The sequence below is a fragment of the Arachis hypogaea genome, chromosome 17, assembly GCF_003086295.3.
Source record: "Arachis hypogaea cultivar Tifrunner chromosome 17, arahy.Tifrunner.gnm2.J5K5, whole genome shotgun sequence".
NCBI lineage: Eukaryota > Viridiplantae > Streptophyta > Magnoliopsida > Fabales > Fabaceae > Arachis > Arachis hypogaea.
In genome coordinates, this window is record NC_092052.1 from 47,824,355 (window position 1) to 47,829,937 (window position 5,583).

Sequence of the window (5,583 nt, forward strand, 5' to 3'; positions counted from 1 at the left end):
TTTTACTGAGATTATGAGACGCTATGTGCCCGGCAGGGATGGTGGTTAATCCCGCCTGTCGAGGTAGCGGCGACGGCGTAAGGACGGTGGTTAATCCCGCTTACGTTGAGATGTGAGGTCTGAGGCAAGAGTATCCTGCTCGCATCCCTTCGGATTTATAGGGCGAGCAGTCGCTGGTACCTGGACAGTGATCTGGGCACTATATCTCGGGGGTTCCCATATGAGAAATCCGAAGGGCGACGTCTCCATGGAGATGTGCGATAAGCGGATAATTTATACGCTTTTTGGCATTGTTTTTAGTATGTTTTTAGTAGGATCTAGTTACTTTTAGGGATGTTTTCATTAGTTTTTATGTTAAATTCACATTTCTGGACTTTACTATGAGTTTGTGTGTTTTTTTATGATTTCAGGTATTTTCTGGCTGAAATTGAGGGACTTGAGCAAAAATCAGATTCAGAGGTTGAAGAAGGACTGCTGATGCTGTTGGATTTTGACCTCCCTGCACTCAAAGTGCATTTTCTGGAGCTATAGAACTCAAAATGGAGCGCTTCCAATTGCATTGGAAAGTAGACATCCAGGGCTTTCCAGCAATATATAATAGTCCATACTTTGGCTGAGTTTAGACGACACAAAAGGGCGTTGAACGCCAGTTCTATGCTGCAGTCTGGAGTTAAACGCCAGAAACACGTCACAAACCAGAGTTGAACGCCAGAAACATGTTACAAACTGGCGTTCAACTCCAAGAATGACCTCTCCACGTGTAAACTTCAAGCTCAGCCTAAGCACACACCAAGTGGGCCCCGGAAGTGGATTTATGCATCAATTACTTACTTCTGTAAACCCTAGTAACTAGTTTAGTATAAATAGGACTTTTTACTATTGTATTTATATCTTTGATCAGTTTTATGCTATCTTAGACTTTCATGGGGGCTGGCCATTCAGCCATGCCTGAACCATCATCACTTATGTATTTTCAACGGTAGAGTTTCTACACACCATAGATTAAGGTGTGGAGCTCTGCTGTTCCTCATGAATTAATGCAAAGTACTACTGTTTTTCTATTCAATTCAACTTATTCTGCTTCTAAGATATTCATTCGCACTTCAACATGAATGTGATGAATGTGACAATCATCATCGATCCCTATGAACGCGTGCCTGACAACCACTTCCGTTCTACCTTCGATTGAATGGATATCTCTTGGATATCTAATACAGGGGACCGAGTCCGAGTTATTAAGTGTCTTCGTGGTATAAGTTAGAACCCATGGATGGCCATTCCTGAGATCCGGAAAGTCTAAACCTTGTCTGTGGTATTCCGAGTAGGATCTGGGAAGGGATGGCTGTGACGAACTTCAAACTCGCGAGTGCTGGGCGTAGTGACAGACGCAAAAGGATAGTAAATCCTATTCCAGTATGATCGAGAACCTCCACATGATTAGCCATGCCATGACAGAGCATTTGGACCATTTTCACAGAGAGGATGGGATGTAGCCATTGACAACGGTGATGCCCTTACAGAAAGCTTGCTATGGAAAGGAGTAAGACTGATTGGATGAAGACAGCAGGAAAGCAGAGGGTCAGAGGAACGAAAGCATCTCTATACGCTTATCTGAAATTCTCACCAATGATTTACATAAGTATCTTTATCTTTATTTTCTATTTATTTATTATTATTATTCGAAAACTCCATAACCATTTGATATCCGCCTGACTGAGATTTACAAGGTGACCATAGCTTGCTTCATACCAACAATCTCCGTGGGATCGACCCTTACTCACGTAAGGTTTTATTACTTGGACGATCCAGTGCACTTGCTGGTTAGTTGTATCGAAGGTTTGACAAATCATGAATTAAGATTAGAGCACCAAGTTTTTGGAGCCATTACCAGAGATCACAATTTCGTGCATCAAGTTTTTGGCGCCGTTGCCGGGGATTGTTCGAGTTTGGACAACTGACGGTTCATCCTGTTGCTCAGATTAGGTAATTTTCTTCTTATTTTATTTTCAAAAAGTTTTCAAAAATTTTTCAAAAATATTTTCTTCTTTTTCGTTTTTTCCTAATTAATATTCGAAAAAAATAAAAAAATAAATCTTTTCAAAAATATATTTTTCTTCAGAATTTTTAAGAATGAATTCTAGTATTTCATGATGATTTGTTGAATCCTGGCTGGCTGTAAAGCCATGTCTAAATTCTTTTAGACTGAGGCTTCGACTAATCACTTCAATGCATGTAATAGCATACTAAAGCTTAGCTGGCTAGTGAGCCATGTCTAATTCCTAGACTGAAGCTTTAGACTAAAGAGCACAAGATTCCTGGAATTCATATTAAAAATTTTGAAATCCTTATTTTTCTTTTTCAAATAATTTTCGAAAAAATACAAAAAAATTTATAAAATCATAAAAATCAAAAATATTTTGTGTTTCTTGTTTGAGTCTTGAGTCAATTTTTAAGTTTGGTGTAAATTGCATTTTTTCTAAAAATTCTTTATGCATTTTTCGAAAATTCATGCATTCATAGTGTTCTTCATGATCTTCAAGTTGTTCTTGGCCAGTCTTCTTGTTTGATCTTCATATTTACTTGTTTTGTGTCTTTTCTTATTTTTCATATGCATTCTTGCATTCATAGTGTCTATACATGAAAAATTTCTAAGTTTGGTGTCTTGCATGTTTTCTTTTCTTGAAAATTTTTTCAAAAATAAGTTCTTGATGTTCATATTGACATTCATAGTGTTCTTGGTGTTCATCTTGACATTCATAGTGTTCTTGCATGCATCACATGTTTAGATCCAAAATTTTCATGCATTGCATCATTTTCATATTTTTCTCTCTCATCATTAAAAATTAAAAAATCAAAAAAATATCTTTCCTTTATTTCACGCATAAATTTCGAAAATTTGAATTGACTTTTTCAAAAAATTTTAAAATTTAGTTATTTTTATGAGTCAAATCAAATTTTCAATTTAAAAATCCTATCTTTTTCAAAATCTTTTTCAAAAATCATATCTTTTCCAATTTTTTATTATTTTCGAAAATTTCAAAATCTTTTTCTTAATTTTATATCATATTTTCGAAAATATCATCAACAATTAATGTTTGATTCAAAAATTTCAAGTTTGTTACTTGCTTGTTAAGAAAGATTCAAACTTTAAGTTCTAGAATCATATCTTGTGATTACTTGTGAGTCAAGTCATTAATTTTGTTTTTAAAATTCAATTTTGTTTCAAAATCATATATTTTTAATCATATCTTTTCATATCATATCTTTTTCAAAAATTTGATTTTAAAATATCTTTTCTAACTTCTTATCTTTTCAAATTTAATTTTCAAATCTTATCTTTTTGTTTCAATCATATCTTTTTAAATTTCAATCATATCTTTTTCAAAAACAAATTTCAAAACTTTTTCAATCAATCTTATCTTTTTGTTTCAATCATATCTTTTTCAAAAACTACCTAACTACTCTTCTCTCTCTAATTTTCGAAAATACCTCCCTCTTTTTCAAAAATTCTTTTTAATTAATTAATTGTTTAAATTTTAATTTTACTTTTAATTTTATCTTAATTTTCGAAAATCATTAACTCTTTTTCAAAGATTATTTTCGAAAACTTCTCTCTCTCATCTTCTTCTATTTATTTATTTACTAACACTTCTCTTCATCTCATATCTCTGCTCTCCTCACCCTTGTGTTTGGATTCTCCTCCCTTCACTTTTCTTACATTACATTCTTTTCTTCTTCTACTCACACAAAGGAATCTCTATACTGTGACATAGAGAATTCCATATTTTCTTTGTTATTCCCTTCTTTGTCATATGAGCAGGAGCAAGGACAAGAACATTCTTGTTGAAGCAGATCCTGAACCTGAAAGGACTCTAAAGAGGAAACTAAGAGAAGCTAAAATACAACAATCCAGAGACAACCTTACAGGAATTTTCGAACAGGAAGAGGAGATGGCAGCCGAAAATAATTATAATGCAAGGAAGATGCTTGGTGACTTTACTGCACCAAATTCCAATTTACATGGAAGAAGCATCTCCATCCCTACCATTGGAGCAAACAATTTTGAGCTTAAGCCTCAACTAGTTTCTCTGATGCAACAAAACTGCAAGTTTCATGGACTTCCATCTGAAGATCCTTTTCAATTCTTAACTGAATTCTTGCAGATATGTGATTCTGTTAAGACTAATGGAGTAGATCCTGAAGTCTACAGGCTCATACTTTTCCCATTTGCTGTAAGAGACAGAGCTAGAATATGGTTGGACTCTCAACCTAAGGATAGCCTGAACTCTTGGGATAAGCTAGTCAAGGCTTTCTTAGCCAAGTTCTTTCCTCCTCAAAAGCTGAGTAAGCTTAAAGTGGATGTTCAAACCTTCAGACAGAAAGAAGGTGAATCCCTCTATGAAGCTTGGGTAAGATACAAGGAACTGACCAAAAAGTGCCCTTCTGACATGCTTTCAGAATGGACCATCCTGGATATATTCTATGATGGTCTGTCTGAATTAGCTAAGATGTCATTGGATACTTCTACAGGTGGATCCATTCACCTAAAGAAAACGCCTGCAGAAGCTCAAGAACTCATTGACATGGTTGCTAATAACCAGTTCATGTACACTTCTGAGAGGAATCCTGTGAGTAATGGGATGCCTCAGAAGAAGGGAGTTCTTGAAATTGATACTCTGAATGCCATATTGGCTCAGAATAAAATATTGACTCAGCAAGTCAATATGATTTCTCAGAGTTTGAATGGAATTCAAGCTGCATCCAATAGTACTCAAGAGGCATCTTCTAAAGAAGAAGCTTATGATCTTAAGAATCCTGCAATTGCAGAGGTGAATTACATGGGTGAACCCTATGGAAACACCTATAATCCCTCATGGAGAAATCACCTAAATCTCTCATGGAAGGATCAACAAAAGCCTCAACAAGGCTTTAATAATGGTGGAAGAAACAGGTTTAGCAATAGCAAGCCTTTTCCATCATCCACTCAGCAACAGACAGAGAACTCTGAACAAAATACCTCTAATTTAGCAAACTTAAGTCTCTGATCTATCTAAGGCCACTCTGAGTTTCATGAATGAAACAAGGTCCTCCATTAGAAATTTGGAGGCACAAGTGGGCCAGCTGAGTAAAAGGATCACTGAAACCCCTCCTAGTACTCTCCCAAGCAATACAGAAGAGAATCCAAAGAGAGAGTGCAAGGCCATTGATATATCAATCATGGCCGAACCCTCAAGAGATGAGGAGGACGTGAATCCCAAGGAGGAAGACCTCCTGGGACGTCCAGTGATCAACAAGGAGTTTTCCTTTGAGGAACCAAAGGACTCTGAGGCTCATCTAGAGACCATAGAGATTCCATTAAACCTCTTTATGCCCTTCATGAGCTCTGATGAGTATTCCTCTTCAGAAGAGAATAAGGATGTTACTGAAGAGCAAGTTGCCAAGTTCCTTGGTGCAATCATGAAGCTGAACGCCAATTTATTTGGTAATGAGACTTGGGGAGATGAACCTCCCCTGTTCACCAATGAACTAAATGTATTGGATCAACTGAGATTGCCTCAGAAGAAACAGGATCCTGGAAAGTTC

The 5,583-nt window shown here is 36.1% G+C and overlaps 1 non-coding gene across 1 annotated transcript; it reads right to left on the reverse strand.

Annotated features, from left to right (window-relative positions):
• Positions 1-4,346: 4,346 nt before the first annotated feature.
• LOC112767948 (small nucleolar RNA R71) lies at positions 4,347-4,454 on the reverse strand. The gene has a single exon (XR_003185388.1). It is a non-coding gene; the product is annotated as a small nucleolar RNA R71 (small nucleolar RNA).
• Positions 4,455-5,583: the final 1,129 nt, after the last annotated feature.